We start from the raw sequence: 11489 nt of genomic DNA, 5'->3' as shown, positions 1-11489 counted from the left end.
TCACCACTTAACAAATTTTCCTAAAACAGTCACCCCTTCCTCCATTGAATAAACTCTAATGACTGACTTTAGGATCAAATAAAATCATCTGTTTGGTATGGAAGCTCTTCACAAATTGACTCCTACGTACATTTCCAGTTTTTAACATATTATTTCCTTCTAGGGTTCAAGCATATTGACTCACCAAGCCTAACATATATTTTCAATTATCAATATTCTGTCTTGGCTATCCCCCATGTTTAGGGTATTCTTTCTATTCCCCTCTGCCTTCTGGAATACTAACTTAAATCAAATGCCACTTTTCCCAGTGGCGTTTGGGACTTTTCCCAGTATTTCCTAATGTTAGTACCTAATCTCTGTGTCTGTTTTAAGTGCATCTATGTATGTACTTGCTATATTCCCCCTAAGAACTAAAGCTCCTTGTAAGTAGGGGATATTTTTTTTTCCTTTATCACTTTAGCTCATGTTACAGAGCCTTACACATAGTCAGTGCTTTTGAAAAGCTTATTAATTGTGCTTTTTGTAAGGCTGTATCATCCACTTATAAAATACTTGCCCTCCTCATGTCCACCTCTTGGCATCCTTAGCTTGCTTTGAAGCTCCATTTAAGTGCCACTTCCTGCATAAGATATTTTGTAATCTCTGTCAATGATTGGTGACCCAATTAATCAACAATATTTATTAGATGCTTACTATGTGCTAGACTCTGTTTCAAGTGTTGGGGATGCAAGTATTTTATTTACTTGATTATCTACATACATATAAAGTAAGATCTCTGGGAACATCAATATTTTTATTTTTATTTTTTTATTTTTGTCTTTGTATTCCCTATGCCTAGTGTAGTGGAATAGAAGCACAGATTGGCAATTGGAAAAGACCATTTGGAAAGTCCCATCTTTTTAATTTAGGAACACAGAAATTGAAGCACAGATAGATTAAGAGACTTGTGAAATGTCACAAATGTAGGAAATGATGAAGCCAGTACCTGAACATAAACCTTCTATTTTCAAAAACAGTGATCTTCTGATACACCATGAACATAACTGATGCTTCATCAATGTTTATTTGCTTTGTCTCCAACTTCTTGCTCTTTCAAAGGGAATTTTTAAAGCTATGAAATAGAAATTTCACTATACTTCTTGACCAGAAACTTTAGAGAAGATTCCCCGAGCAGAATAACACCTGAGTTTCTGTCTTTTGGCATAACTACATCCAAGATGCACCCAAACAGATGGTTGCCATGTGTTGATCCAGTAGGTGATGCCCCTCAGAGGGAAAGTTAACCAGTCTTAGTCCTGCAGAAATCTTCACATAGGCTAAGGAAAATTGTACAAGGGAGAGTTCAAGGACAATGATGTGAAGGGTTTTCTCTCATGTCAGTAAAGTAATCTCTTCTTAATAATATTAATACAGAATGAAGAGATAAATGATTGCCTCCTCTGGACATTGCACTGAAATGTCTATAAAGACCAAAATGGACTTCACCTGCATTAACTTCATGGGTCAAAGCCAAAACCACCATTAGCTATTAAGGGCCTTTGCAAGGACACAGAGCACCTAGATCAAAATGCTTGATCAAATTGAGCCTGTAGCTTGTGTGTATAATTCTAATGGAAGTCCTGAGACTCAGGATGGTGCTTTTTTTTTTTTTGATAAGCAATAACAAGGTACTGTCAAAAAAATGGCAGATCTGGGGTTAGAAATGGGAGCAATGCAGGAACATCACATCAGAGGCATTTCAGAACTCTTATTGATTCCCAGTATATGGACATTGTCTGGCAGCTGTTCTTTTGGCATTGATCTCAGGGCTGATTCATGCCATCTAGATCTGGAATACAATAGGGCTTCATTTTCTCTGCCTGCTGGAGAGAGATCATTTGCTAAGATAACCTATTCATTTGCAGCCACAGACAATACTTAAGCCAATTTTAAAACACATTTTCTAATCGATCACTGGGCAATCCTTTACAAAGTTGTGGGGACAAAAAAAAATTACTGCAAAATGTATGGGAAACAAGGTGTAGGAAAGTGTGATTTAATTTAATTTAATAGTTCACACTCTATTAATGGGGGCCATTCTAAAAAAAAAAAAAAGATATTACAGGATCTTACAATTGTGCTCATATATCAGAGCAGCATTGTGTTCTTTGAAAATAATCCCACCTTTTAGAATTTTAGAGAACTATAAGCCAGGAAGCTGGAGCAGATATTAATGTTTTTTTTCCCTTTAAATACCTTGAAATGAAACATCTCCTTTAAAAGAAATATCTTTCAAGATGTATCACTCATTTGGCTCCAAAACAAAGCAATAAAAACATAAAACACCCCAAGAAATAGATAAACTTCTGACGAATTCTAATCACTTTCCTTTTAGCCATCTGATATATTCCCTTTCATATATTGCTGCTCTGAAAGCAAAAAAAAAGGATTTAAAGTAAGGCTCAAGTGGGAGCTGGTGCTTGAAGAAAAATCGATTGATTTCATGATATTTGTGAAATTGGATGGAAACACAATGAAATTAGGGCCACAAATGAGGGAGCAGCATGATCCTATTGGAAAGAGTTTTGAGACAGAAGACAAAAGACTTTCATTCCTGGCATTGTATATTTTAAGGAATCTGGGGGTTCCCACAGCCCAATTTCTTCATTTTACCCACAATAAGGTGATGGTAGGAGGGATACAATACGAATCACCTTTGTCTCCCCCATCTACTGACGTTCTATGGAATATATCTCTTCCTTTCCCCCTCCCCATTTCACCAATATAGTCTTGCCTTATAAACTGGGGTACAATTGGCACAAAATTCTCGGGTACCTGGGAAGATTCAAACATTGTCCTTTTAAGTGCCTCCTCCAGGGTGTTGTACTAAAGTCTCAAAAAATACATTTGGCACAGGTTTTAATGACTTCCTGAATGCTGTGTAAAGAGTCCCAGTCAAAGTCCATTCAGCTCAGCTCTCAAACAATCCTACAATTAACAGTCTTTTGTGAGGTCCCAACACAACCATAGCTAGCAGGTCTGAAAATGAAAATTATCCCCAAAAGCAAAATTATGTAAATTAAACAAGCAAATGATGTTTTACAAAGTTTATCATAGGTTAATCATTTCCTAGGACTTGTAAGGCCCTGTCCTAACCCAATCTACAAGAAAAGAAAATGAAATTAAAAGAAATTAGCAAAAGGGAGGGAAAGAAAAAGTGAGTTAAGTGTTCTTCTTCTCTCAGAAAGACAAGTTCCAAATAAACTCTAAGAACATATAAAGCTTTTTCAAACATGGTCATCATCATCCTCATTGTTTTTGTTTTTGTTGTTGTTGTTGTTGAAGAGAACCTTGACTTCAGCAAAGTGGTGCCATGACATGCATGGGAATTGGATTTAAGTTAGGGAAGGTTATGAAAAGTCAGGACAGTAGGAGGGAGGAGCAATACCAAAGATTTGCTACTGAGCCAGGACCACAGATTACTCAGTAAATCTTAAAATTAGTGGCTCTGCCTTTTTTCTCTTTTCTTCTTTTCCCCCTCTGCCTCTTTCTATCTCCCTCTCCATCTTTTCTGTCTCTCCATCTCTCACTGTTTCTCTCTTGTCTCTGTCTGCCTTTATGCATCTATCTGTTACTCTTATCTATCTGCCTTTCCTTGTCAGTCAATAAATATTCATTGAGGATAGAGGTGCCATACTTTTTTTTTTTTTTTTTTGTATTAAAGGTACCATATTCTCCTTTTTTATAATAAAACAAATGCCTTAGACAAAATTATCTCTAAAGATTTTCCCCCACTCTAAATTCTATGATTGCATTCAAATGCAATCAAATAGAGTAAATAAACAAACCAGAAATATTTATTTATTTGCCCATTTAAAATTGACCTTAAAAACACCAAATGAAATTAATACTTCCATATGTGATCCACTGAAATTCTAACTATACTTATTTCCCTTTCACAGATGAGTCTCAGGTCCTGAAGGAAAGCTATATCAATTTTTCAGGTTTCAAATCTATCTTTTAGGAATTGGGTCTTTAATGGCATTATCTTGCTCTCCTGCTGAGATGTGCTCATCTCAATGTTATCATAATTTGAGAAAGCTACCTTTATGGAAAATTTATAAAGAGACATCTACTAAAATGGCACAATAGGAACAACTTTGGGGAAAAGTTCATAACACTCCATATATGTGAAGAAGGTGAGCTCAAATTTAGAAATCATGTGTATCAAAGGAGCAATGCTCTTAGAAGTAATTTTGTCCCATTTCTGGGATATTCAAATTTTCGTTAGGAGGGCATTTTTTTTGCAATTTTACTGATATATTTTTATTGAAGCTTTTTAATTTTCAAAACATGCATAACTAATTTTCAGCATTCCCTTTTGCAAAATATTGTTTTGCAAAGTTTTCCCTCCCTTCCCACCACCACCTCTCCAAGACAGCAAATATCCAATATATATTAAACATGTGTGATTCTTCTATACATATTTCCACAATTATCATGCTGTACATGAAAAATCAGATCAAAAAAAAATGAGGGAGAAAACAAAATGCCAGCAAACAAAAATATAAAAGTGAAAATATTATGTTGGAATCCACACTCTGTCTCCACAATCCTCCCTCTGGATAATATAACTCTCTTTATCAAAAGACCACCACAGGAACTGGACTAAAGTATCTCATTGTTGAAAATAGCCAAATCCGTCAAAATTGATCATCGTACAATTTTGCTGTTGCCATGTACAATGATCTCCTGTTCTACTCACTTCACATAGTATCAGTTCATACAAATCTCTCCAGTTCTCTCTGAAATCATCCTGGTGATCATTTCTTATAGAAAAATAATATTCCATAAATTATTCAGCTATTGTCCAACTGATGAGCATCCACTCAGCTTCCAGGTCCTTGCCACTATAAAAAGGGCTGCTACAAACAATTTTGCAATCCTTTTCCCTTTTTTATGACCTCTTTGGGATGCAGAGTAGAGAAATTGCTGGATGAAAGGGCATACAGTTTGTAGACCTTTAGGTATAGTTCCAAATAGCTCTCCAGAATTGTTGAATCAGTTCACAACCCCAATAATGCCAGCAGTGTCTCAGTTGTCCCACATCCCCTCCAACATTCATCATTATCTTTTCCTGTCATTTTAGCCAATCTAGAAATGTATAATGATACCTCATAATTATCTTAATCTGCATTTCTCTGACCAATGATGATTTAGAGTATTTTCTTGTGTGATCATAAATGGTTCTAATTTCTTCATCTGAAAATTGTCTGTGCATGGCCTTTGACCATTTATCAGTTGAAGAATGTCTTGAAGTTTTATAAATTTGAGTCAATTCTCTATATATTTTAGAAATGAGAGCTTTATCAGAACCCTTGGATGCAGTTTTTTTTCCCAATTGGATCCCTTCTAATCTTGTCAGCATTGGTTTTGTTTGTACAAAATTTTTCTATTTTAATATGATCAAAATTATCCATTTTGCATTCCATAATGTACTCTAGTTCTTTGGCCATAAATTCTTTCCCTCTCCACAGTTCTGAGACTGTAATGTTCTCTAGTTCAGTTTTCTTGGGGTCTCTAGGAGCAGCCTTCTTTTCAGCTCAGTAATCACAACAAGAGTAGCCAGGTGTTAAAGTCCAAATCCTTAATTATCTCTTTCAAAGTCTTGTCTCCTTTCCTGGGGCCCTGTCAGCTTTCTTATAGTCCAGATTTTTTATTATCTCCTTCCTGGGACTGGGCAGCTTTCTGGAGAGCCTTCAGACCAGCCTTGGTCTCAGTGGAGAAATGTAGGAGGAGAGCCTGCCACTAATGGCCTGACTGAAGATTGAATGAATGTCTGTCCTTGGTTCCAAAAGCTTGAGCTCCTGCCTGTCTTCTCTGCCCTCTGAAAGCTTCGCCTCTGTGGCTCTCAGTCCCTGCTTATATGTTTCATATTGAGTATAAACCAATCATATCACTAGGAAACCATTATTTGTTGTAAGATTAAATCAATCATACTGAACTTGTAACACCTTGTAAGAATTCTTGTTTCAGAGTTCTGGCCCATAACAGTAGACTATCCTTTGTTCTTCTAATTTGTTTATAGTATCACTCTTCATGTCTGAATCATGAACCCATTTTGACTGTATCTTAGTGTAAGGTGTTAATGTGGGTCAATGTCAAGTAATTTCTTGACAATCTGCCATAATAATTTCCAATTTTCCCAACATTTTTTTCAAATAGTGAATTTTTATTGAAGAAGTTGGGGTCTTGGGGTTTATCAAAGGCTAGATTACTATAGTCATTAACTATTGTGTCTTCTGAACCTAAACTATTTCACAGATCAACTGCTCTATTTCTTAGCCAGTACTAAATGTTTTTGATGACTGTTGCTTTATAATATAGTTTTAGGTCTGGTATAGCTATGGCACTTTTTTCATTACCTTTTAAGTTCTTCCAGATGAAATTTGCTATTTTTCCTAGTTCTGTAAAATAATTTCTTGGAAGTTGGATTGTTATGGAACTGAATAAATATATTAATTTATGTAGTATTGTCATTTTTATTATTATTATATTTGTCTAGCCTACCCATGAGTACTTGATTCCAATTGCTAAGAAATGAATTCATTTCTGTGGAAAGTGTTTTGTAGTTGTGTTCATATAATTCTTGACTTTGTCTTGGCAGGCAGATCCCCAAATATTTTACATTATCTACAATTGTTTTAAATGGATTTCTCTTTGTCTCACTTGCTGCTGGACTTTGTTGGTAACTTATAAAAATGTTGATAATTATGTGGATTTATTTTGTATCTTGCAACCTTGCTAAAGTTGTGAATTGTTTCTAGCCCATTGTAAATGATGCTTGATATAGTCTTAAATAGATGCTACTTATCACTTTAAGGAAAACTCCATTTATTCCTATATTCTCTAGTGTTTTAGTAGAAGTTATTGATAAAGTCAATTATGCTAATAGTTTTCCTAATATTGAACCAGCCCTGAATTCCTGGTATAAATCCTACTTGGCCATACTGTGTTATCCTGGGATTGATGTAATCTTTTTACTGATATTTTATTTAGGATTTTTGAATCAAGATGATTTCAGAAACCTGGAAAGACTTACATGAACTGATCATTCAGGGGATCATTGCATATAGCAATAGCCAAATTATATGATGATCAATTCTGATGGACATGACTGTTTTCTAAAACGAGATGATTCAGGCTAGTTCCAATGATCTTGTGATGGAGAGAGTTTTCTGCACCCAGAGAAGGGACTGTGGGAATTGAGTATGGATCACAACATAGTATTTTCACTCTTTTATTTGCTTGCATTGTGTTTTCTTTGTATTTTTTTTCCTGTTTGATCTGAGTCTTCTTGTGCATAATGATAATTTTGGAAATATGTATAGAAGGATTGCACATGTTTAACATATATTGGATTGCTTGCCTCTAAGTTTGGGGGGTGGGGGAAAGGAAGGGGAAAATTTAGAACAAAAAGTTTTGCAAAGGTGAATGTTGATAATTATTTATGGATATGTTTTGAAAATAAAAAAAACTTTAATAAAAAGATTTTTCCATCAATATTCATTATGGAAATTGTTCTATAAATTTCTTTCTCTGTTTTGATCCTACCTAGTTTAGGTATCAGTACCATATATGTGTCATAAAAGACTTTTACTAGAACTCCTTCTTTCCCTAATTTCCAAATAGTTTGCATAGTAATGAAATTAATTATTCTTTAAATATTTGGTTGGATTCACATATACATCCATCTGGCACTGGAGTTTAATAGCTTGTTCATTTTTTTTTCTAAAATGAGAATATTTAAATAATTAATTTCCTCCTCTGTTAACCTACAATCTATATTTTTGTAAGTATTCATCCATTTCATTTAGATTATCATTTTTATTGGCACATAATTAGGCAAAATGGCTTCTAATTATTGCTCCTATTTCCTCTTCATTGGTAGAAAGTTCACCCTTTTCATTTTTGATACTAATGATTTGATTTGCTTCATTCCCTTTTCTAACCAAATTAACTAAAGCTGTATTTTTTTGGTTTGTTCATAAAACCAACTGTTAGTTTTCTCTACTAGTTATACAGTTTTCTTTCAGTTTTATTAATCTCCCTTTTTGTTTTCAGATTTTCAAATTTGGTATTTAATTGAGGGGGGTTTAATTTGTTCTTTTTCTATCTTTTTTTAATTGCTTGCCTAATTCATTGATTTTCTTTTTCTCTATTTTATGCAAATAAGCATCTAGAGATATAAAACTTCCCCTAAGAACTGTTTTTATCTGTATACATAAATTTTGGTATGTTATCTCATTATTGTCATTCTCTTGGATGAAATTACTGATTGGGCCTATGATTTGTTATTTCATCCACTCAATTAATTATTTAGGATTAGATTATTTAGTTTCTAATTAGTTTTTGGTCCATTTTCCCCTGGCCCTTTATTATATGTAGTTTTTATTGCACCATGATCTGAAAAGATGCATTTACTATTTCTGCCTTTTTGCATCTAATGTTGAAGTTTTCATGCCCTAATAAATGCTCAGTTTTTGCATAGGTTTCATGTTTTTCCAAAAAAAAAAAAAAAAGATATTCCTTTGTTCCCATTCAATTTTTCTCCAAAGGTCTATCATACCTAATTTTTCTAAAATTCTACTTATCTCTGTAACTTCTTTTTTTATTATTATTATTTTTGTAGTTTCATTTATCTAGTTCTGAGAGAGCAAGGCTGAGATACCCCTCTTTTATAGTTTTGCTGTCTAATTCTTCTTGTATCTCTCGTAACTTCTCTAGGAAGTAGGATGTTAGATCACTTGGTGCATATATGTTAGGTATTGACATTATTTATTATCTATGTTACCCTTTAGCAATATGTAGTTTCCATCCTTATCTATTTTAATTAGATCTATTTTTGCTTTTGCTTAATCTGATCAGGTTCTCTACCTCTGCTTATTTTACTTCAGCTGAAGCATAATAAATTCTGCTCCAGACTTTTAACTTTATTCCCTTTGTATCACTCTGCTTTAAATATGTTTCTTATAAATACATATTGTAGAATTCTAGCTTTTAATCTAGTGTGCCATTTGCTTTCATTTAATGGGAGAATTCGTCCCATTCACATTCACAATTAAAATTATTAACACTGTGTTTCCCACCATGTTATTTTCTCCAAGTTATGCTTTTCTCTTTTCTTTCCTCCTTTTCCTCTTCCCCAGTGTTTTGCTTCTGCACACCACCTCTTTCCATTTACTGTTCCTCCCCCTTTCTTATTCTTTCCCCTTCTATTTCTGTTCTCCCTTCTATTAGCCTTCTTCTTTCCTTTCCCCTTTTCTCTCCTACTTCCCTATAGGGTGAGACAAGTTTTTCTTTGAGCTAAATATATCTGATATTCTCTCTTTGAGCCAAATCCAATGAGAGTAAGTTTCACACAATGCTCATGATTCACCCTTTCCCCCCTCAATTGTAATAGGTCTTTTTTGCCTCTTCATGAAATATAATTTACCCCATTTTGCCACCCCTTTCCTCTTCTTCCAGTACAATACCCTTTCCACCTCTAGTTTCTTTTTGTATATCATCACAATAAAATCGAATTATACCTATACCCTCTATGTATATCCATATTGGAGATACAGTTCTCAAGAGTTAAACATATCATCTTCTATAGAGATGTAAACTTTTTATTTTTTCTTTTCTTTTTTACATTTTTATCCTTCTCTTTAATTCTGTATTTGGAGAACAAATTTTCTGTTCAGCTTTGATCTTTTCATGAGAAATAAATAGAATTCACTTGTTTCATCAAATATCCACCTTTTCCCCTGAAAAATAATGCTTAATTTTTTCTGGATAGTTGAGTTCCTCTGCCCATCAGAATATCACATTACTAGTCTTTGGTCCATTAATATGGAAGCTTCTAGAACCTGGGTAATCCTGATTGTGGTTCCTCAATATTTTAATTGTTTCTTTTTGGCTGCTTACAATATTTTCCTTTGATCTGATAATCCTGAAATTTAGAACAATGAATTCTTTCAATGATTATTTTACCTTTTTGTTCTAGAATATTGGGGCAGTTTTCTTTAATGATTTCCTGAAAGATGTAGTCTAGGCTCATTTTAACTTTGAGTTTTCATCATAGTTTTCAGGAAGTCCAGTAATGCTTTGATTGTTCTCCTAGATCTATTTTTTTTCAAGTCAGTTGTTTTTCCAATGAGGCATTTTACCTTTTCTTGTATTTTTTTTGTTTTGTTTGACTGATTCTTGCTTTCCTTGAGTCATTCACTTCCATTTATTCAAATCTAATTTTAGTGAATTGTTTTCTTCATTCAGCTTTTTTATATCCTTTTGCATTTGGCCAATTGAACTTTTAAATGGGTTGTTTTGTTCATTGGGTTTTTTCCATTTCATAAATTTTTTTTTTCAATGAATTGATTTTTTTTCCATTTCATAATATTTGTTTGTAATAAGTCGTGCTTTTTCCATTTCATTAACTATATTTTGTAAGGAGTTACATGCTTTTTCTATTTCATCAAATCTATTTTGTAAGGAGTTACATGTTTTTTTTCCATTTCTCTAAATCTATATTTAAAGGTGTTCTCTTCAGATAATTTCTGTGTTTCCTTTTCCAAACTCTCCTGAAAAGCTCTAATTTCTTTTCCCCATTTTTCTTCAAGAAAACCTTTTCTTCCAAGAGAACCTTGTCAGATACAGACCAAATCTCATCATCCTTGGAGGCTCCATCTGCAGATGACTTGCCTTTAATGTCGTCAGGGTTTAAGGTATGTTCTTCCCTCTTTAAAAGCTATTTATGAGGCAATGAGGAAACCAAATTATCACTCTTTGCTGATGATATGATGGTATACTTAGAGAACCTCAGAGATTACTAAAAAGTTATTAGAAATAATCCACAACTTTAGCAAAGTTGCTGGTCATAAAATAAACCCACATAAGTCATCAGCATTCTTATATATCACTAACAAAATCCAACAGTCAGAGTTACAAAGAGAGATTCCATTTAAAGTAACTACTGATAATATAAAATATTTAGGAATCTATCTGCCAAGGGAAAATCAGAAACTTTATGAGCAAAATTACAGACCACTTTTCACACAAATTAAGTCTGATCTAACCAATTGGAAAAATATTAAATGCTCTTGGATAGGGCGAGCAAATATAATAAAGATGACAATATTACCTAAACTAATCTATTTATTTAGCGCTATACCAATCAGACTCCCAAAAAACTATTTTAATGACCTAGAAAAAATAACAACAAAATTCATATGGAAAAACAAAAGGTCAAGAATTTCAAGGGAATTAATAAAAAAAAAATCAAATGAAGATGGCTTAGCTGTACCAGATCTAAAATTATATTATAGAGCAGCAGTTACCAAAACCATTTGGTATTGGCTAGGCAATAGATTAGTTGATCAGTGGAATAGGTTAGGTTCAAGGGACAAAACAATCAACAATTATAGCAACCTAGTGTTTGACAAACCCAAAGACCCCAGCTTTTGGGATAA

The sequence above is a fragment of the Sarcophilus harrisii genome, chromosome 1 (genome assembly GCF_902635505.1).
Source record: "Sarcophilus harrisii chromosome 1, mSarHar1.11, whole genome shotgun sequence".
Lineage (NCBI taxonomy): Eukaryota > Metazoa > Chordata > Mammalia > Dasyuromorphia > Dasyuridae > Sarcophilus > Sarcophilus harrisii.
This window is presented reverse-complemented; position numbering follows the sequence as displayed.